This window comes from Myxine glutinosa, chromosome 1, assembly GCF_964187855.1.
Source record: "Myxine glutinosa chromosome 1, kmMyxGlut1.1, whole genome shotgun sequence".
Classification (NCBI taxonomy): Eukaryota; Metazoa; Chordata; class Myxini; order Myxiniformes; family Myxinidae; genus Myxine; species Myxine glutinosa.
This window is the reverse complement of record NC_136261.1, coordinates 196,376,687-196,400,201: the sequence shown is the minus strand read 5'-3', so window position 1 is coordinate 196,400,201 and position 23,515 is coordinate 196,376,687. Positions and strand designations below refer to the sequence as shown.

At 47.0% G+C, this 23,515-nt stretch overlaps 1 protein-coding gene across 1 annotated transcript in view; it reads right to left on the bottom strand.

The window, feature by feature from the left end:
• LOC137432791 (uncharacterized) overlaps positions 1-23,054 on the bottom strand; it is a 40,820-nt gene extending 17,766 nt beyond the window's left edge. The window contains exon 1 of the mRNA XM_068124999.2: positions 22,814-23,054. The gene's annotated coding sequence lies outside the window, so the exon portion shown is untranslated. The remainder of the gene's footprint in view (positions 1-22,813) is intronic.
• Positions 23,055-23,515: the final 461 nt, after the last annotated feature.

The window sequence follows — 23,515 nt, the reverse complement described above, 5'->3', positions numbered from 1 at the left end:
GACGCTCAATAAATTTCATCTTGAGAGGATGAAGTTTTGCACTTGTCGAATTATGACGTCATAATGGAGGCACCTGTGACATCATCATTAGCATATTTTATTCCCCGTGGAGAGTTCTTTACAATGATCCATGTCTCAATTTTTTCTATTCAGCGCTTTCGGAGATATGGAGGTTCAAAGTTTTTTCAAGATGGCGGCCGAACCACGTGACCTATGATGTCATAATTATCATTAAAAAAAATATACATGTGGAGTTGCACCTGTGGTGAAAATTTCCTGTCAATCGGACCAACGGTTGCAGAGAAAATAATATTTATTCTGTGCGGACAAACAGACAGACAGACAAACAGACAAAGAAACAGACTCAAATGCAATACCCTCTCCTCAGGCGAGGGTAATAACATGTCCTATTCCCAATGGGGAGTACTTGACAACGCACCATGTTAAAAAATTTCCATTGAGCGGTTTCGGAGATATAGAGGTGCAACGTTCTTCAATTTTTCCAAGATGGCGACTGTACCACGTGACCTATGACGTCATAATTATCATGAAAATATTCTACATGAGGAGGCGCTCCTATGTTCAAAATTTCGTATCCATCGGACCAACAGATGCAGAGAATTTTTTTTTTCATACTGATCAGATCAAGAGTTGTACTTGTCGAATTATGACGTCATAATGAAGGCACCGATAACATCATCATTAACAAATCTTATTCCCCATGGGGAGTACTTGACAATGAGCCGTATTTCATTTTTCCCCTATTAAGCGGTTTCGGAGACGTGGAGGTGTAACGTTTTTCCAAGATGGCGTCCGTACCACATGACCTATGTCGTCAAAATTATGAATAAAAAACATTCTACAGGTGGAGGTGCTCCTCTGGAAAAAGTTCATGTCAATCGGACCAACGGTTGCTGAGAAAATGGATTTTTTAAATGCAGACACATGCCACACGCCTCAGATCCAGAAGTGAACCGATGACGACATGAGCTGGTTTGATAAATCTCAATACAATCGTGATTTAACACAGTATTTTGTTATAGTATTAATGTATGATTGGAATGATGCTGTGTGGAATGGAAATAGAGATATTGATTTTAAATATGAATGAGTAAATGACGTGTGGTTTTCTACTTTCTAACCGTGACATTCGCGGATTCGCCATATGCAGATTCGCCATTGACTGGGTATGGAACCATTCAGACTTGGTACGTTTTTTGTGCCAGTCATTCACGAACCTACTGTCAATGCCTGATGTTTGACTGAAGGTGGCACAGAAATGTGGAATTTATTGGTTCATCTTTCCCATTGGCCATTTTTTACCTAATTATTTCACGAACCTGCTGTCCATGACTGACGTTCGAATGAAGGTGGCACAAGAATGTGGAATTTCTAGGTTCCATGGTCGAGCATTCACCATTTCCTTATTGTTCGTTAGCTTTTGGCTTCCCACCGGTGCGTAGGCAGCAAACCAGGGGGTGCGATCGGCGGAGATAATAAATCAATGACATAACAGCGTGATGAGCGCTGTGCCGATCTCCTGTGGACCCAAGTCCGAGATCGAACCCCCTGATTTTGGTTTGCACTTTTTTTTTTTTTGTATACAGGATCGAGGCTCGTGAAAGAGCTAACATTTACCACACAAAATAAATCAAACAGACACACAAAACATATAATAAGGGTAGTGGTAGACAAGATGGGGAGAGAAGGGGAAGCACACAAACACAACATTTGAGAGCAGGGACATCGGGAGGTCTGTAGGGGGGCTTGGGGGGATGGGTGGGAAAGGTATAAAACACAAGGACACTGCAAGGACTTCCAGGAAGGAAGTTGGTATTTCAAAAAAGTGAATCTGGGGTGAAATTAGTGGGGGTAGAAAAGATCAAGGTTTTGGATGGGGGAAGATAAGAGATGGTGGTGAACAGCTGTTTTAAAGACCTGGAGGGAGGAGTGGGATTGAAGAGTGTGAGGGAGTTTGTTCCAGAGGCGGGAGAAAAGAGGAATGAAGGAGTGAAGGTGAGCAGAGAGTCTTGATTTTGGCAGTTTAACCATAAGAGGGTTGCAGGCAGATCTTGTGCGACCTGTAGGAATATTTGGGGGACAGAGCCCAGAGAGAGCTGGTGGAGCAAGGCCGGAGAGGAGTCGGTAGAAGACAGAAAGACCACCAACCTGCCTGCGGTGAGTAAGTGAAAGGCCCTCGGAGTTGGCTTCATCGCGGGAGATTGCAATGATTCTCAAAGGTTTGGTTTCAACAGCGGGAAGCCGAGCTAGGTGTGAGGCAGGAGCACAGGCTCAGAGGGGAGAACCGTATTCCATTGAGCTGCGGCTGAAAGCCTTGTATGTGGTGAGGAGCTCAGGTGTGCCAAGGAAGGACTTTGCACGACGGAGGCTGCTCAGTCGGTGACTGGCTTTGGAGGCCAGATTTGAAACGTGGTTTTCCCAGGAAAGATCATGGCAGATAGTGAGACCCAAAAGCTTGAGTGACAGAACTTCTTGGAGAAGATTATTCAGAAAGCGGATGGGAGGGTTGTCCAGTCGGTCTTTTCGGAGAGACATAGTAAGAATGTGAGATCTGTCAGGATTGAAAGACATGTTCCACTTGTTTGACCAGTCTGTGATTTTGTCCAGGTCTGCAGAGAGTGAGGAGGCTGCATACTGCCGATCTGAGGGATGAGGAATGGAGTGGCAGAGAGTGGAGTCGTCAGTAAAGAGATAGAGAGGATTTTCAAGAGAGCCAGAGAGATCATTGATGAAGACAAGAAAAAGCACAGGTCCCAGAACCCTGCCTTGGGGAACCCCAGCCTGAACAGGAAGGGGAGAAGAGAGAAACCCATTCAGGGCCACACGTTGACTACAACTAGAGAGGAAGTCCGCAAGCCAAGCGTGGAAATTTCCATGGATACCATAGGAGGAGAGTTTGGTGAGCAGAGTGGGGTGCCAGACCGTATTGAAGGCATGTGATATGTCAAGGGAGACAGCTCTAAATTCCTGTTTGGCATTGAGGACCTCCATCCATTATTGAGACAGCAGAAGCAGCATGTCCAGATAGCCCAGCAGATATGTGAAAAAATTGTGCTTTTGGTGATACAAGCATGAAATTTTGAACACTGATAGAGCATACTACTAGGAAGATTTTTGGATATAGGGGCATTCAAATCTTTTCCTAGGGACAAAATGGCGGCCATTTAAAAAATGGCCGTTTACGGATAATAAGATACACAGTACCGATGTCTATAAAACTAGATTTACTTATTGCTCAAGCACACCTATGATGTTTTTTTCACGTAAACAGGTTGTAAGATCATAATTAAATGTCAACAAACTCACATAACATTTATTTGGTCCTTATTCTTTACAAAAATAATTACTTTTTGAGCTATTTTGAGCAAACTCCAGAAACACAATGGAAATGAAGTGAAAATGCCACATTAACGCTGTGGAAGTGACTTTCACTATAAAACAGTCTACAAAACAGTCTTCCACATGTTTGTGTATATGTAACAGGTGTGTTATTCCTCCTGTATACTATCGTGTGCACTCCCCTGCACAGTGACACAGAGCTGAGCACTGGAGTGCGGCCTTAACACACTTGCACTGTTTCCTGCAACCCTTCTTGCATCCACATCTAATCAATTGTCGGCATGCCTCAGTTGCCTCTGTGAGGGTTGTCCAATATATCCCCCAGCCGTTATTACTCTGTTTCCAACCCCATTCACTTGGCGATGGGAGCTCAGGTGCGCAAATCATCATCTGGCCCCAACAAAAGCCGGCTTGGTAGGCAGCTCTCTTGATGTGTTGTCTGAGGGCTTCTTGCGTTGGTGGGATAGCCTCTATTGATCTACCAGTCTGGGTGAAGAGATGCTTGCGGGCATCGTTAACATGTTCCTGGCTGCTTGTTCGATCGTAGAGCAGAACAACAAAACGCTCCAGTGGATCCATGTTGTCATTTGCAGTTGAAATGGTTGGTGTGGCAGCCAGTGCGCAGAAAGCTGAGGTGACCTCATCATAGGCTTTCCATGTTTCCCATGCTGTTTTCTTCCCCCTTCCGCCGAAGCAGGACATGGTGTCACACCCAGTGAAGGCGTGGAAGAATGGCAACCCTCGGCACTTGTTTGGTCCCAGTGCCACAGCCATCTCGTGAGCTGCCAAGTGCCTGAAATTCTTCCCTGTGCCAAAAGCAACCCAGAGTTCATCGATGTCAAGATATCCAGTTGCTGCCACTGCAAGGATCAAAACATCTGTGTCCACTGTGCGGATTGACACCTTGGTATAGCCCTGTCTGACTGCATCTTGGACATGGAGTAGTATCCTTGTATCTGCCTCCTCGTGACTACACGGGGAAAGACCAGTAACATCTCGTGGCTGTGTACAAAAAACTTATTTGTGGTTTGTGGTGACGATTTGCTTGTCAGTCTCAATGTTTGCTATCCTCGTTGCTAGAAAGTCAAACAACTCCACCTTGTTCTTGTCTATGCGAAGGAAGGCCTGCCAGTTTCGAGGGATGGAACTAGATGGCTCAACTCGTCTCCTGGTGCCTTTACCCCTCGTCTTCCTGGTGTCGGCTTTCAAACTGTCTGGGAAATATTCATCCCAGATAATATCAACCCTGCTCTTATTTTGTATCTGAGATGTGATGTATGGCAAGAATACTAGTGATGCATACTCAGAGAAGGTCTTCGCATTACGAGGTGCCAGCATGTTCACGATGGCTGCTCCATCCAGGATCATGACTTCAACAGGGGGGCTTACATCATCATTTTCCCGTGAGGTGATCAGATCTTCTAAGCACCCAACCAGATCAGACTTGGTTCCAAGCCGGATTTTGCCCATTTGTGACAATGCAGGGGGACAAGCTTGGTTTTCATGTGCAAAGAATTCATCAAGATCTCCATTCTGTGTCTGAGATGCAATAAACAGCCTGGAGAACAGAACGCAGTCATTCTTCAGAGATACCACCTTCAACTCTGTTCTTGACTTCTCTCTGACTGGGGGTCGGCTGAAGAGAGGGAGATTGTTTTTTTTTATTGGGTCAGTGATAGGCTTTGTCTGATGTACAAGCCTCTCGTTCACATATGTGTCATACTGTTCTTTTCCCAGCTTCTCGATCTGGTAAAGGGTGTTGATGACTGCTGGGTCTGCCAGGTCTCTGCTGTCTAGCACCAAGAGATCTTTGCTGTCGTCACAGAATGGGTTCCCCATCTCTCCTATGACACGGGTGAGTGCTCTCACATCTCGAGCAAAGGCTACCTGCGTGTGCTTTGTCTGTTCATGGTGTTTTAGTTCAGTTTTCCTAATTCTTTTTTCTGTTGTGGCCTCGAACTTATAGATCAGTTTGGCCATCTCTGGACCAGACACCATCCATCGGCGCAAAGCTGCAGCATTCTCCGTAAGACCTACAGCCCCTCCATCACCTTTCACCAATGCATTATTTTGCTCGTGTGCCTGGTCTAAGGCTATGGCAGAGAATGCACGTGTAGTCTTCTTCATGGTGAAGTTTCCTGCCAGAAACTGTGCGTATACAGTTGGATGCTTTGTTGCAAGTGTCACCATGTCGCGCAAGTGAACTGGGATCCACCTGGCATAGTTTGTATGTCCCAAGGCGAAGAACCATGGTACAAGCTTGGTCAGAGCATCAGTGTACAGTTGGAAGTTTCCTTCACGGACGGATCTCACATAGATCAGGACTGCCAGTTCTAGCTGCATAATTAGGAACCAGAACTGAAACTGTGGACTTGCATTGGCTTGTTCACCGCACCAGTCATCTAGTGGTATCGTAACCTGTCCCTCATCTAGTCCACTGGTGTACTGGCTGTAGGCTTCCTTCAGGAGAAGATAGAGAGTACTGGCTGTGACTTGGTGTGCTCGTCGTGTGCGTGTCACATGGGTCACTTTCAGGAAGGAATCAGCAGTACCACTTGTAGCAACCCCTGCAAGCATCAGAACGCCTGTCCACCCACTGCTATCCAGAAGGTCACCGAGGGTTTTCCATGCTGCCATCTCAATATGGAGTCCACCAAAGACCATGACGAAGTGATCTTCTCCGTGTGTTTCTGGCCATCTCCATTGGATCTGTTTGGCAAGTGTGTACAGTGGCTGATCAAGTGTGATTACAGGGATCTGACCTGGATTCAGAATATCGATTGCTTTCTTGATGACATCCATGGAGTGACGAATCATTGCCACAGATTTTGCCTGGTCATAGAAGAGAGGCAGCAATGAAGTTAAGGCCACACTACACTCTGGTTCTTCTGGAATAGACTGCTTGCTGGCATGGTATCCAGCCCATGATACTGTCTCGTCTCCCTTAAGTGGTGTGTCAGATAGCACTGTCTTCTCCATCTGCTCCAGCCACCTGTCAAAATGCAAGATAATGAACACAATTAAGAACAAACAAGTCCACACAAGTTAACAAGTCTTGGTTATTTAGGTACACATATAACTGTCCACAGTTCAAACACAATAATCAGTTACCTGTACTCAATCTGCATTGCTTCAGGGATGAGTTGGCAGTTGCTTTTGTTGGGACCCGCTAGCTTGGGTACAGGTGGGTCACATTTACCCAGAACAACAGGAGGTACGATGGTGTATGACTGTGGCAGGTGTGCATCTGTTGTTGATGTGTCATCTGGGTTTACCCGTTGAACTCCACGGCTATCGCTATTTGGGTGCTGGAAAAGTGAAATGCCAGTGCCATGGAAGGAGTCGTGGGCACTTGTTGAACTGGGGTTATGATCAATGTTATCCACTGCCCCAGTTGTGAAGAGGTCACTTTTTAGCTCAGGGGGGCAAACTGTACCCTCATTTTGGAAGAAACGGCAGATTCTGTTCCCCAAGTCCGTGGAGATGCTAAGCACCCTGTCATAGGAGATCGAGAGACCCAGGTTGAACATAGTATCAACCAGGTCTCTTTTTCGAGTCTTTGTGTGGATAAGGGTGCCCAGGTACACAGGCAGGGGAGTCTCCCGATTGTGACTGTGCCTCGTGGACGTGGTAGTACTGCTACTCTCTCTGCGGCGTGAGTAACTGTTGAACATAAGGAGTTGTGAGATTGTGAGAGTAGGTGTTGATACCGACGAGTGGCTTGACTGCTCTTGGATGTTAGGACCATTCAAGATCATAGAAACTAGTGATACAAGCGAATTAGGTACCGAATGTTCTTGGCAGTGGGCTTCAAATGAACCACTAAATGTTGAGTTCATTTTCAACATGTCTCTACGAACTATATTTGCGGCTCTAGCAAGACAAACTCCATCACTGTCAGTGTCGTGATCACATGCCTTCTGAAGGGCTGAGCCAACATCCTGGTTGAAAGCAAGCAGAATATCTCGACCGGACATGTGCTCCTCTAGGTCTGGAAAATATGTCATGATTCGATCTTTGAGTTTGGTGGAGTGGACACGCCTGGTCAAGACTGTTCCAAGCTGTTCCAGCCTGGTGGTGTATAGTCTTGCTAGGTCTACCAGCTTGAACACTGGTGTCACAAGAGCATCTGTGCGGGCATCATCGATGTAGGACACTAGCTCTCCAAGTGCTATACCGTGATTGATATCATCTTGTTCATTCAGTGTTGTGCTTGTGGCCCTTGCTTTGTTATAAAGTGACACCAGACACTTCACGTGGTACTGTGCATCTTGTGCTATAAGGTCACCTGCACTCAGTTTAGCAAGAAGTGCCTGATCTCCTAGTTTCAGGGCAGCTGTCCTGACATGTTTATCGAGGTCGAAGGTGGAAGCTTTTCGCAGAGAATTAGTACCCGCTGGTTTGTCACAAAAGAAACACTTTTCAGGCTGTGGCTGTGTGTGGTCTACATGTACTCTGTGACGGGTGTACTTTCTTGAGACACTTGCGGTTTCTTCACTAGACGTTTCTCTTTTTTGTGCCCGATGCAGTTCAGTTTTGTTGTATTTCAGTCTGCATGAATCATGCCACTTAGCCTTGTGGCTCTGGAAGGTTGACTGGATACCTTCACCATCGTCCAGGCGGGACAGTTCTAGAGATTTTGGCAGGCAGCCCATCTGGCTGAAGGTGAGGAGATAATCTGCAAGAGTTTGGTATCCGGACCCTGTGGTTCGCTTGGAATCAGCTGGACAGGCAAGGGCCTCATCGGTGACCTCCTGACATAACACACACTTCTCCCAATCTGTCAGATAAGGCATGTTTGTTCCAGATGTACTAGGGCTTTGGGGGTCTAATAGCTTGAAATTTTTGTTGGCCATTGTCAATTAAGCATTATCCACCACCACCATCCAATCAATATACAAATTGGGAACCAAATCTAGGTAGCTACTACAGTCAATGAGCGAAGGTGCAGTGCAGTCGAGTTATCATCTGAAAAAGAAATACATACATTATCTATCTATAATTCCAGTAATCTCTGTGTGTATGCGACCGCTGTTTCTCGACAACTACCGGTCCGATATACTTGAAACTTGCCAGGTATATTGCTGGGGACCCGAGGATGTGCCTTTTCAAGGTTTCATATTAATCGGACAAGTAGTTACCGAGCTATGTCCAAAAAACGATTCGACCAATCAGAGAGCAGCGAGCTACCGAGCTATGGCGATTTAGCCGTTCGCCGTTCGCTTTGGCTTTGCGAATGAACCAAACCATTTCATGTAAATAGAGGGGGGGGGGGGGGTTCTACCGTACTCGCAAGCCGTTCGCTTTGGCTTTGCGAATGGACCAAACCATTTCATGTAAATAGAGGGGGGGGATATAATTTTAGATATATATATAGTACGGGCATGCCCTAGTTATCATAAATATAGTAATTCGCTTTCGTAACTTTTCACTAGCCTTGCATTGTTCCTTATAGTCACCTAGTCTATGATAGGAAAGTTCATAAAGCTACATCAAAGTTGTTCATATAAAGGTATCGAACCAAAATTACACCCAGGAGAAATCAGATAGTCATGCAAAGTTAAATAATTAAACCGCTAGACCAGTCCTGTCTATTGCAATGGTAAACCATTTGTTCTGCCCCTTATAGGCCACCGTAGATTCCAATTTTGAACCCAGTATGAAGGTATTGCATAGCATGTACATGACAATTTATAATATGCTCATTACATTGTGTTTCAATAGCAGCACAAATGACAAGTCTGAAATAATAGGTAAATATGTCCTTCTTAGCCGCCATTTTGTAAAATGGCCGCCATTTTGGGCCAAGGAGAAATCTGGAATGCCCCTACATCCAAATTTCACTGTAAGGGTATGCCCTAACTGTGTGCCAAGTTTCATGCTTGTATCATCAAAGGCACAATTCTACCACAATTCTTCACATATCTGCCGGACTAAGAGTACAGTGACCTTGTCTGAAACCAAATTGATGATCAGAGTTCAAGCCATTTGAGAAGAGGAAAGATTTGATATCCGAACAATGATGGATTCCATGACTTTGCTGATAATTGGGAGAAGGCTGATTGATCTGTAGTTGCAAGGATCTGTTTTTGCACATTTTTTGTGTAAAGCGGTGATGTTGGCTGATTTCCAAGCTGATGGCAGATGACCTTGAGCAAAAGAGAGGGTGAAGAGAACAGAGAGAGGGAGTGAAAGAGTGGAATAACAGGATTTTAGGACCCGTGGGCTGATGCCGTCAGGTCCAGTTGCAGAATCGGAGTCGAGGGTTGACAGAAACTTCTCCACCTTGTCAGGAGGAAAGGACACAGAGTCCAGGAACAGCTGGGTACGATTGGGTACGGTGGGTACAGAGAGGGATGGGTTTGGGACACAAGATTTAGAGGCAAACACAGAGTTGAGGCATTCAGCTTTTTCACGTGCGGATTCAGCTGGGTAGCCGTTTGAGGTAAGGGAGGGGAGCGAGGGGGAACAAACACCAGAAACGGATTTGACCGGATGCCACCAGGATTTGTAAGAGGGAGACAGGTTTGAGAGTTCGGTCTTGAGAGTGGAGAGATATTGTTTCCTGGCTCTCCTGAGGGTGGACACACTTGTTTCGGGCTTTGTGAAAGGAAATGACATTTCCTTCCATTGGATTTGCTTTCCAGGAGGCGAAGGCAAGTTGTTTCTGGGCAACAGCCTTTCCACAAGATTCCGTGTACCATGGATTGGTGGAAGGGTATGACAACTGTAGGCGAGATGGGATAAATCTGTGCATGAGAGAGAGAGCAATTTACTTTGGAAGAATTCCCAGGATGAGTTCACTGGCGGGAACGATGGTTTGGGTGGCAGACAGACTGTTGGTTCCTTGTGGGTTATGTGGTTTTTACCGTGTGAGATATAATCCGTGGCTGGTGCTCACCATTAAAGCTAGGAGGTGCCTTGATTCACTTAACAGATGAGTTTGGTTCTCATTGGTTAGATTTTTTTTTTTTTGCAGTATGCTGCCCTGATGAGGCCGAACAAGCCTGCAAAATTGTACCTGGCAGGAGTAATGCCCTGCTGGTGGATTAAGGGGTCTTACTCCTATTAAGAGGAGTGGTCCCAATTGTATGACCATGCATTGTGGCCCCTCAGGGGCATGATGCATGAGTTTGAATGACCATGTGCTTCCCTCTTGGGGTTGAGGCGCATGTGTATTGTTATGGGGACAGCCTTGTTGATGTTGTGCCTTGGCCATGGGGTCAAGGTGCATGTCCGAGGCTGTTCAAATGTTTGACTTTTTACCTTTTTTCACAAGCAAAAAAGGCAGGCCTTGTGCAGGCCCTAAAAGCGCTGTTCAAATGTTTGACTTTTTACCTTTTTTCACAGTAAAAAAGGCAGGCCTTAGCTGTGGCCCAAAACAATGACATGTAAACAAGTCTGCAAAATCGTACCTGGCAGGAGTAATGCCCTGTCGGTGGATTAAGGGATCTTACTCCTATTAAGAGGAGTGGTCCCAATTGTATGACCATGCATTGTGGCCCTTCGGGGGCATGATGCATCCATTTGAATGACCATGTGCCTCCCCCTTGGGGTTGAGGCGCATGTGTATTGTTATTGGGACAGCCTTGTTGACGTTGTGCCTTGGCCATGGGGTCAAGGTGCACGTCAGAGGCTGTTCAAATGTTTGACTTTTTACCTTTTTTCAAGTAAAAAAGGCAGGCCTTAGTGCTGGCCTCATAAGCATGAGGCCAAATAAGCCCTCGTCGGGACGGCATGGTGTTTCAGTCATGGGGACTCACTCCTCTGGAGGAGGGGTCCAATTGTATGACCACGCATTCTGGCCCTTCGGGGTCAGGATGCATGTGTTTTGATTGACCATGTGCTTCAGCCTTTGGGTTGAGGTGCATGTGTATGCCAATGGGACAGTCTTGATAGTCAGTGTGCCTTGGCCGTGGGGTCAAGGTGCACGTCCAAAGCTGTTTAAATGTTTGATTTTTTAAAACCTTTTTTTTAATGAAAAAGGTGCCTCAATAAGAGGGGGACGGAGGTGACGCTTTGGTCTTGGACTTTGGTCCACAGGAGATTGGGACAGCACTCGTCATGCTGTTTTGTTTTGTTTTTTTCAGCATGGTATTTTTTTCGTATACAAATCGAGGCTCGTGTAAGAGCTAACATGAATCACAAAAAAGAAAAAGAGCAATCAGAGATTGCAAACCCTCGGCAGATGTATTTTCAGTGGTTTTTAAGGCTTTTGTTTTAAAATAAATATGGCGGCCGAACCACGTCACCGATGACGTCATCATTTTTTTTTTTTCTAAACTAATTTATTCCTAGCTTATGCTCAATAAATTTCATCTTCATCGGATGAAGTTTGTACTTGTCGAATTATGACGTCATAATGGAGGCACCTATGACATCATCATTAACATATTTTATTCCACATGGAAAGTTCTTTACAATGAGCCATGTCTCAATTTTTTCTATTCAGCACTTTCGGAGATAGAGGTGCAAAGTTTTTCGTTTTTTATAAGATGGCGCCCGAACCACGTGACTTATGACGTCATAATTATAATTAAAAAATTCTGCAGGTGGAGATGCACCTATGGTGAAAATTTCCTGTCAATCGGACCAACGGTTGCAGAGAAAATCATATTTATTCTGTGCGGACAAACAGACAAACAAACAAATGGACTCAAATGCAATACCCTCTCCTCTGGCGAGGGTAATAAAGGGAGCGGGAGACAAGATGGGTAGAGAGGGAAGCAAACACGTACAACAGTAGAGAGCAGGGACATTGGGAGATCTGTGGGAGGGAGAGGGCTTGGGGGAGGAGGCGTGGGAAGGGGGAGGGGGGGGGGTGGGAGAGGTATAAATCACATGGACACTGCGAGGACTTCCAGGAAAGAAGTCGGTATTTCAAAAAAGTGGATTTGGGGTGAATTAACGGGGGTAGAAAATATCAAGGTTTTGGATGGGGGAAGATAAGAGATGGGGGTGAACAGCTGTTTTAAACACCTGGAGGGAAGAGTGGGATTGAGGAGAGTGAGGGAGTTTGTTCCAGAGGCGGGAGAAAAGAGGCATGAAAGAGTGAAAGAGAGCAGAGAGTCTTGGTTTTGGCAGTTTCACCAGAAGAGGGTTGCAGGCAGATCTTGTGTGACCTGTAGGAGTATTTGGGGGACAGAGCACAGAGAGAGAGCTGGGGGAGCAAGGCCGGAGCGGAGTCGGTCGAAGACAGAAAGTCCACCAACCTGCCTGCAGTGAGTGAGTGAAAGGCCCTCAGAGTTAGCTTCATCAGCGTGAAGTCGAGCGAGGTGTGAGGCAGGAGCACCAGCCCAGAGGGGAGAGCAGTATTCCATTGAGCTGCGGATGAAAGCCTTGTATGTGGTGAGGAGCTCTGGTGGGCCAAGGAAGGACTTCGCACGATGGAGCATGCCCAGTCCGCGACTGGGTTTGGAGGCCAGCTTGGAAATGTGGTTTTCCCAGGAGAGATCATGGCAGATAGTGAGACCCAAGAGCTTGAGTGACAGAACTTCTTGGAGAGGATTATTCAGAAAGTAGATGGGAGGGTTGTCCAGACTGTCTTTTCGGAGAGACATAGTAAAAGTGTGAAATTGTTATCTCCGCTCGTTGATTGTTATATCGGCTCGTTGATTGTTATCTGTTGTGTCCGTTGATTATTATCTCCGCCGATCGCACCCCCTGGTTTTGGTTTGCAATGGCGGGAACGATGGTCTGGGTGGCAGACAGACTGTTGGTTCCTTGCGGGTTATGTGGTTTTTACCGTGTGAGACATAATCCGTGGCTGGTGCTCACCACTAAAGCTAGGAGGTGCCTTCATTCATATGTATATGTATATGTTTATGTTTATCTATATGTTTATATATATGTTTATGTATATGTTTATGTATATGTTTATGTGTATGTTTATGTGTATGTTTATGTACACTACCGGTCAAAAGTTTTAGAACACCTCAAATTTTCCAGTTTTTATTGAAATGTATGCAGTTGAATGTGTCAATGTACTCTGAAATTAAGCAAAGAACAAATAAACAATTGGAGATAAAAAAAAAGATATCACAGAATCATTTTGTTTAACAAAATTTAATTACAATTTTTGACTCAGCAAAGTAGCCACCTTTTGCAGATATAACCGCCGAACACTCTTAGTCCCCCTTGACTGTCTTTCCCTCACGGTCCCCCTGTGCTGTCTTTCCCTCGTGGTCCCCCTGTGCTGTCTTTCCCTCGTGGTCCCCCTGTGCTGTCTTTCCCTCACGGTCCCCCTGTGCTGTCTTTCCCTCGTGGTCCCCCTGTACTGTCTTTCCCTCACGGTCCCCCTGTGCTGTCTTTCCCTCGCAGTCCCCCTGTGCTGTCTTTCCCTCGCGGTCCCCCTGTGCTGCCTTTCCCTCATGGTCCCCCTGTACTGTCTTTCCCTCGCGGTCCCCCTGTGCTGTCTTTCCCTCGCGGTCCCCCTGTACTGTTTCCCTCGTGGTCCCCCTGTGCTGTCTTTCCCTCGCGGTCCCCCTGTACTGTCTTTCCCTCGTGGTCCCCCTGTGCTGTCTTTCCCTCGTGGTCCCCCTGTGCTGTCTTTCCCTCATGGTCCCCCTGTGCTGTCTTTCCCTCGTGGTCCCCCTGTGCTGTCTTTCCCTAGCGGTCCCCCTGTACTTTCTTTCCCTCATGGTCCCCCTGTACTGTCTTTCCCTCACGGTCCCCCAGTACTGTCTTTACCTCGCGGTCCCCCTGTACTGTCTTTCCCTCGCGGTCCCCCTGTACTGTCTTTCCCTCGCGGTCCCCCTGTACTGTCTTTCCCTTGCGGTCCCCCTGTACTGACTTTCCCTCATGGTCCCCCTGTACTGTCTTTCCCTCGTGCTCCCCCTGTACTGTCTTTCCCTCGCGGTCCCCCTGTACTGCATTTCCCTCGCGGTCCCCCTGTGCTGTCTTTCCCTCGCGGTCCCCCTGTACTGTCTTTCCCTCGCGGTCCCCCTGTACTGTCTTTCCTTCGTGGTCCCCCTGTACTGTCTTTCCATCATGGTCCCCCTGTGCTGTCTTTCCCTCATGGTCCCCCTGTTCTGTCTTTCCCTCATGGTCCCCCTGTGCTGTCTTTCTCTCGTGGTCCCCCCGTGCTCTATTTCCCTCGCGGTCCCCCTGTACTGTCTTTCCCTCGTGGTCCCCCTGTACTGTCTTTCCCTCGTGGTCCCCCTGTACTGTCTTTCCCGCATGGTCCCCCTGTGCTGTCTTTCCCTCGTGGTCCCCCTGTGCTGTCTTTCCGTCGTGGTCCCCCTGTGCTGTCTTTCCCTCGTGGTCCCACTGTACTGTCTTTCCCTCGTGGTCCGCCTGTGCTGTCTTTCCATCGTGGTCCCACTGCACTGTCTTTCTCTCGTGGTCCCCCTGTGCTGTCTTTCCCTCGCAGTCCCCCTGTACAGTCTTTCTCTCGTGGTCCCCCTGTGCTGTCTTTCCCTCGCGGTCCCCCTGTGCTGTCTTTCCCTTGCGGTCCCCCTGTGCTGTCTTTCCCTCGTGGTCCCCCTGTGCTGTCTTTCCCTCGTGGTCCCCCTGTGCTGTCTTTCCCTCGTGGTCCCCCTGTGCTGTCTTTCCGTCGTGGTCCCCCTGTACTGTCTTTCCGTCGTGGTCCCCCTGTGCTGTCTTTCCCTCGTGGTCCCCCTGTACTGTCTTTCCCCCGTGGTCCCACTGTGCTGTCTTTCTCTCGTGGTCCCCCTGTGCTGTATTTCCCTCACAGTCCCCCTGTACTGTCTTTCCCTCGTGGTCCCCCTGTACTGTCTTTCCCTCATTGTCCCCCTGTGCTGTCTTTGCCTCGTGGTCCCCCTGTGCTGTCTGTCCGTCGTGGTCCCCCTGTGCTGTCTTTCCCTCGTGTTCCCCCTGTACTGTCTTTCCCTCATGGTCCCCCTGTGCTGTCTTTGCATCGTGGTCCCCCTGTATTGTCTTTCTCTCGTGGTCCCCCTGTGCTGTCTTTCCCTCGCGGTCCCCCTGTACTGTCTTTCTCTCGTGGTCCCCCTGTGCTCTCTGTCCGTCGTGGTCCCCCTGTGCTGTCTTTCCCTCGTGGTCCCCCTGTACTGTCTTTCCGTCGTGGTCCCCCTGTACTGTCTTTCTCTCGTGGTCCCCCTGTGCTGTCTTTCCCTCGCGGTCCCCCTATACTGTCTTTCCCTCATGGTCCCCCTGTACTGTCTTTCCGTCGTGGTCCCCCTGTGCTGTCTTTCCCTCATGGTCCCCCTGTACTGTCTTTCCCTCGTGGTCCCCCTGTGCTGTCTTTCTCTCGTGGTCCCCCTGTGCTGTATTTCCCTCGCGGTCCCGCTGTACTGTCTTTCCCTCATGGTCCCCCTGTACTGTCTTTCCCTCGTGGTCCCCCTGTGCTGTCTTTCCCTCGTGGTCCCCCTGTACTGTCTTTCCGTCGTGGTCCCCCTGTGCTGTCTTTCCCTCGTGGTCCCCCTGTACTGTCTTTCCCTCGTGGTCCCCCTGTGCTGTCTTTCCGTCGTGGTCCCCCTGTACTGTCTTTCTCTCGTGGTCCCCCTGTGCTGTCTTTCCCTCACGGTCCCCCTGTACTGTCTTTCTCTCATGGTCCCCCTGTGCTGTCTTTCCGTCACGGTCCCCCTGTACTGTCTTTCTCTCGTGGTCCCCCTGTGCTGTCTTTCCCTCGCGGTCCCCCTGTGCTGTCTTTCCCTCGTGGTCCCCCAGTGCTGTCTTTCCCTCGTGGTCCCCCTGTGCTGTCTTTCCGTCGTGGTCCCCCTGTGCTGTCTTTCCCTCGTGGTCCCCCTGTGCTGTCTTTCCCTCGCGGCCCCCCTTTGCTGTCTTTCCCTCACGGTCCCCCTGTGCTGTCTTTCCCTCGTGGTCCCCCTGTGCTGTCTTTCCCTCGCGGTCCACCTGTACTGTCTTTCCCTCGCGGTCCCCCTGTGCTGTCTTTCCCTCGCGGTCCCCCTGTACTGTCTTTCCCTCACGGTCCCCCTGTGCTGTCTTTCCCTCGTGGTCCCCCTGTACTGTCTTTCCGTCGTGGTCCCCCTGTGCTGTCTTTCCCTCGTGGTCCCCCTGTACTGTCTTTCCCTTGTGGTCCCCCTGTACGGTCTTTCCCTCGTGGTCCCCCTGTGCTGTCTTTCCCTCGTGGTCCCCCTGTGCTGTCTTTCCGTCGTGGTCCCCCTGTGCTGTCTTTCCCTCATGGCCCCCTGTACTGTCTTTCCGTCGTGGTCCCCCTGTACTGTCTTTCTCTCGTGGTCCCGCTGTGCTGTCTTTCCCTCGCGGTCCCCCTGTACTGTCTTTCTCTCGTGGTCCCCCTGTGCTGTCTTTCCCTCGCGGTCCCCCTGTGCTGTCTTTCCCTCACGGTCCCCCTGTGCTGTCTTTCCCTCGCGGTCCCCCTGTGCTGTCTTTCCCTCGTGGTCCCCCTGTGCTGTCTTTCCCTCATGGTCCCCCTGTGCTGTCTTTCCCTCATGGTCCCCCTGTGCTGTCTTTCCATCGTGGTCCCCCTGTACTGTCTTTCCCTCGTGGTCCCCCTGTACTGTCTTTCCGTCGTGGTCCCCCTGTGCTGTCTTTCCCTCGTGGTCCCCCTGTACTGTCTTTCCCTCGTGGTCCCCCTGTGCTGTATTTCCCTCGCGGTCCCCCTGTACTGTCTTTCCCTCATAGTCCCCCTGTACTGTCGTTCTCTCGTGGTCCCCCTGTGCTGTATTTCCCTCGCGGTCCCCCTGTACTGTTTTTCCCTCATGGTCCCCCTGTGCTGTCTTTCCCTCGTGGTCCCCCTGTGCTGTCTTTCCCTCGTGGTCCCCCTGTGCTGTCTGTCCATCGTGGTCCCCCTGTGCTGTCTTTCCCTCGTGGTCCCCCTGTACTGTCTTTCCCTCGTGGTCCCCCTGTGCTGTCTTTCCGTCGTGGTCCACCTGTACTGTCTTTCTCTCGTGGTCCCCCTGTGCTGTCTTTCCCTCGCGGTCCCCCTGTACTGTCTTCCTCTCGTGGTCCCCCTGTGCTGTCTTTCCCTCGCGGTCCCCCTGTGCTGTCTTTCCCTTGCGGTCCCCCTGTGCTGTCTTTCCCTCGTGGTCCCCATGTGCTGTCTTTTCCTCGTGGTCCCCCTGTGCTGTCTTTCCCTCGTGGTCCCCCTGTGCTGTCTTTCCGTCGTGGTCCCCCTGTACTGTCTTTCTCTCGTGGTCCCCCTGTGCTGTCTTTCCCTTGCGGTCCCCCTGTACTGTCTTTCTCTCGTGGTCCCCCTGTGCTGTCTTTCCCTCGCGGTCCCCCTGTGCTGTCTTTCCCTCGTGGTTGTCAGCTCTTTCACGAGCCTCGATTCAGTATTCAAAAAAAGAAAAAAAAAAAGAAAAACACTTGTGGCATTCTTTCTGCAATGGAAATGAAATATTGTTCGGGAAGTTCTTCCCAACACGGTTGCAGAAGTTCGCACAAATGTGTTGCACTTGTAGGTTGCTTTGCTTTCACCCTTCTGTCCAGTTCATCCCAAACCAGCTCAATGGGGTTTAAGTCTGGAGACTGTGCTGACTATTCCATGATTTGAAGCCTTCCGTCTTGTTCTTTTCCTCGAAGGTAGCTTTGACATAGCCTGGAGTTGTGTTTAGGGTCATTACCTTGCTGTGGGATGAACCCCTGACCAACTCGGCATATACCAGAGGGTATTGCATGGCGCTGCAAAATGCTGTGGTAGCCCTTTTGGTTCAGGGTGCCGGTCACTCTGTGCAAGTCGCCGACTCTGGATCCAGTAATATAGCCCCAGACCATCACGCTTCCTCCTCCATGTTTGACAGTTGGTGTCACACACTGAGGAACCATCCTTTCGCCTACTCGACGGCGTACAAAAACCCTGTGTGACGAACCAAATATTTCAAATTTTGATTCATCGGTCCATAAGACCTTATTCCAGTCTTCAGTAGTCCACTGGCATTGCTTCATGGCCCAGGCAAGCCTCTTTTTCTTATTTTGCCATCTTAGCAATGGCTTTCTTACTGCCACTCGACCTGTCAAACCTGCAGCTCGAAGTCTTCTCTTCACAGTTGAAACTGAGACTTGCTTACTACGACCAGTGTTAAGCTGTGCTTGAAGCTGTTGTCCTGTGAGCCACCTATCACGCAAGCTGTTGACTCTCATAAACGTGTCTTCTGATTCTGTGTGGCTTTGGGTCTGCCAGACCTCTTCCTGTCAGAGTTTCCTCCAGTTTCCAAGTGCCTTTTGATGGGGTAGGAAACTGTACTCACTGACACCTTGGCTTTCTTTGCAATTTCTCTAAAGGAAAGACCAACACTTTTAAGGGTTATAATAGTCTGTCTGTCTTCCTTTGTTAATTGCATTTTTCTCGCCATTATGATAGCAATATACTACTTCCTGCCACCCAGAATTAACATTAATGAATTAACATTAATGAATTAACATTAACAGAAATAACATTCACGTCCATAAATTATATGTAATTAGTTGATGAAGCATGTTGCGTCGCAAAACAAAGGACTAGCCCAGAACTGAAAGACAAAAAGACGCTTGTGCATGCGTATAATTTAATGACTGGTCGAATTTGGTAGTGCATATTGCAACGGATATCCTCATGATTCTACACGTTGCAGCTGGTGACCACACTGTGGTCATTTTTCTCTTGTTACAATATAACTGCAATTTACATTATTTTCCTGTTTTTGCTGACCTAAACTCTTTTTTTTAACCACAGGCAGTTTACTGCTTACCTTTGTACTGCTTACCAGGTTATTCACTGGACTTGAATTGCTTAAATTTCAATAAAAACTGGAAAAATTGAGGTGTTCTAAAACTTTTGACCGGTAGTGTATATGTATATATATATATGTTTATGTATATGTTTATGTATATGTTTATGTATATGTTTATGTATATGTTTATGTTTATGTTTATGTATATGTTTATGTATATGTTTATGTATATGTATATGTATATATGTCTTTCCCTCGTGGTCCCCCTGTGCTGTCTTTCCCTCATGGTCCCCCTGTGCTGTATATGTATATATATATACAGACTTGGCATTTAATATGGAATTTTTTTTTTGTGGGGGTGAACTTACTTTTCAAGATGACTTAGAACCAAAAGTTCATTGGAATTATGTTGAAATTATTCTAGATTTTGTTAATGTGACCTTTAAAAGAAACAAAAACCACATTTGACATTTCGAAACAAATAAATTGATCCTTGAAAGTGATGTAAACTGATATCGAACTCAATTCATGGACAATACTGTGTTAAACTTCTGTACGTTTTCCAGAAGTATCTCTTTATTTGGCACATTAGCCAAAAAAATTTTCAACAAAAACAAAACTTAAATTATGACTGGGATTACGGACAGTAAAATTACAGTTCAGTACTTCGTGTAACCCCCACGAGCATTCAGGAGAGCACGTACACGTTGAGGCATGCTGTTCACGAGATTTGCCAAGGTTTGGACAGGACCCGCTTGCCATGCAGTGACAATAGGCTGCTGCAATTCATGCACAGAGGTGGGCTGCTAGTCCAATTGGTCGATTTGACGCGTTAATTCTGCCCACAAGTTCTCTATCGGATTCATATCCGGGGACATGGCAGGCCACTCCATATGTTCTACACCACAGTCAGCAAGAAAGTGTTGGATCATGCGAGCACGATGAGGCCGTGCATTGTCATCTTGGAAGACAAAGTTTCCTCGAAAGGCTGCACGAGCAAATGGAAGCAATGCTTCTTCCAGAATGGCCCTGTACTTGAACTGGTTCAGGTTTCCATTCAAAACAACCAGTTCAGGTTTGCCCCCTGCATGAAAAGCAGCCCAAACAGTCACCCCACCACCTCCAGCTTGGACTCTTGGCACTATACAATCTTTGTTGTAGGCTTCATGCACTTGTCTGCGCACACGGGCGAGGCCATCTTGACGATAGACCAGAAATCTAGACTCGTCACTGAAGATCACGTGATTCCAGTGTCCTGGCTGCCATTGACGGTGCTCTCTGGTCCACTGCAATCGGCGCTGGCGGTGTTGTCTGGTCAGGTGTGGCTTTCTCTGGGGACACCTGGCACGATAGCCTGCTTGAACCAGTCGTTGGTTGACTAGCCTTCTGGATACAGGCACATTTGTCAGTTGCTGCCACTCAGCCCTAAGCCGATTAGCTGACTTGGTACGGCCATTGCAGACTAACCGGTGCAGCTGGCGATCATCCCTCCTTGTGGTTCTGCGGGGACGTCCTGGCCTCGGTATTGGAGTAGGGACACCCATCTGAGCATTTCGTTTCAGGATCTCTGACACCTGACCTTGAGTGATGCCATACTGCCGAGCAATAGTACGCTGTTTCATGCCGTAATTTCGTAAAGCCACCACTCCATGATAAACAGCATTGTCGAGTTGACGGACCATCTCCAGAGGAAGCGGCAATAACTTTTGGAGACGTGCAGCAGTTGTTTTCCACTAATACAGAACGCAACAACCCTTGTATACCCGACTGTGAAGCCAATAATCAAATGCACCTGTCCGTACATTTTGCCACGCCACCTGTGATATAATCCTGTTGTTGACTTCTTGCTGCGACAGACAATCAGTGACATGGTTCTTTTAACAAATAAATCACCAAAGTGTAAAAGAAACTCACCAGATTGATATACTGAGTTAAGAAAGTAAACCCAAGTCAAGAAAAAAAAAAATATTCCATATTAAATGCCAAGTCTGTATATGTTTATGTATATGTTTATGTATATGTTTATGTATATGTTTATGTGTATGTTTATGTATATGTTTATGTATATGTGTATGTTTATGTATATGTACACATATATACGTATCCATGTATATACATATATATGTATATACTGTATATATTTATTTACTTTTCATGGTGAAATATACAGGTAGTGGACAAAAAAATGGAAGCACCAGTGTAAATCACTGAATGGGGCGTTGGGCCACCACTTGTGGCCAGTACGACCTGTATGCACCGTGGCAAAGGGTCCACAACCATCTGGAATTCTGCAGGAGGGAAGCGACATCTTCCACGAGAAAGTCAAATAACTCACACCTGTTTGATTGTGGTGGAAAACACTGTCCCAGGCGTCGATCTGGTGATTGAGAAGGCCATGACATATGGGTAGCATAAGTGCCATGCTAATGAAACCATTAGGCGACTACACGTGCTCTGTGGATGGGGGCATTGGGCTCCTCTTGCAGCCATGCTAGCCATAATCATAGGCGACCAAGGCTGTGCAACATTTTTATACATGACCCTGAGCATGCTGGGATGGTATTTGCTTAATTAACAGACACTTATTTTGGAAGCAGCTCCTTGGTGTCTCTCATTTACACAGGTGTTTCCTTTTCTTTATCCACCACCAATAGGTAGTGTAATGCTAAAAGGCAATTAAATAAATAAATAATTGAGATAGTAAAGTGGTGGAGATAGTGGTATAAATAAATAAATAATTCAAAGTTGTGTCAGTGGTAGAGATGCTACAGTGTACAATAAAATTTATATAATACATACAATATACAATAAATATAGTGTACAATAAAAAAATTAATTAATTGTGTTACTGGAGATAGTAAAGTATATATAAATAAATAATTAAACGTGGTGGTGGAGATAGTAAAGTATATATAAACTAGAACGGCACTCAGTAGAGAGCATACATACCTCCACCTGGTTGGCCCTATCACTCAATGGTGAAGAATCACTTTAAAATTCTACTAGCCGGATCCGGATCTTCATCAAAATTGAATCGATTGTTCCATGTCACACACACAACCTGTCAAACAGGTTTCGTCCAAATCCATCTATAACTTTTTGAGTTGTCCTGCTATGTATCGTTTTTGGCCCTATCTCCCCATGGTGAAGAATCACTTAAAAAATTATACGATCCGGATCCGAATCGTCACCAAAATCTAATCATTTCGTCCGTGTCACATACGCTACATCGCTGCCAAATATCGTCGGAATCCGTCCACAACCTTTTGAGATATTCTGTTCACAATCAAACGAACAGACAAACAGACAAACAGACAGGGGTAAAAACATAACCTCCATCCACCTTTGGTGGCGGAGGTAATTAGTAATTAAACATGGTGGTGGAGATAGTAAAGTATACATAAATAAATAATGCAAAGTTGTCTGTCGGTAGCGGAGATGCTCGTGAATATTTTTTTAAAATCCAGGTGGTAGTTCAGTAGCGTTGTGTGTTTGTATTGGAGATGGTAATGTGTAAATAAATAATTCAAATTTGTGTCAGTAGGGGAGATGTTAAAGTGTATATATATATATATTTTTAAAGGTTCCCTAAATCATACACAGTCTTGTGCTATTCTCCCCTGTAATTATTTTCGAAATTGCAAAAAATCCAAATTGGCTCCGATCCCAAAATCATTTGACTTGCGTCATTCGCAAACATTATTGCATACACGTTGTGAATATGAAAGAAATACGTCCGGTCATTTTTGAGTAGCGGCTCCTAAAGGACAGACAGACAAGACCCACAAGTACAGGCCCCCGATATGGCTGCCACCCAGGTGGGGGCTAAAGAAATGGCTCACCGGTGGAGGTCTGCTGTGTAAATTAGCTCCACAAGTGTAGATCGAGGCACCTTTGAGCTGCGTGGAAATTCCCACAACTCCAGAAAGTTCGCAAGACGAACCGATCCGTTAAAGAAGTCGGAACTGCTTTGTAACCGAAGTCAAGGATGCTTTTGTCGCACTCGCTTAAACGATTATAGCATTGGACAAGAGGAACGAAAACAGAGAAGAACTTATGAAACTGTCGTCAGTCGAGGCAGTCTCGGTTTGAGGAACAAGACGGAGCACGACAGCCTTTACTCGGTCAGCAGGTGGTTCAACTGATAACGCGTTAACCACACGGGAGGAAAGAGAAATCCATGTAACTATCCATGTATCCATGAATACTATCCATGTAACCGGTAATATGAAGTTAGAGGTGATGATCATGTAAGTATGCATATATGTATGTATGTATATATATACAGACTTGGCATTTAATATGGAATATTTTTTTTGTGGGGGTGAACTTACTTTTCAAGATGTCTTAGAACTAAAAGTTCATTGGAATTATGTTGAAATTATTATAGATTTTGTTAATGTGACCTTTAAAAGAAACAAAAACCACATTTGACATTTCGAAAAAATTAAATTGATCCTTGAAAGTGATGTAAACTGATATCGAACTCAATTCATGGACAGTACTGTGTTAAACTTCTGTACGTTTTCCAGAAGTATCTCTTT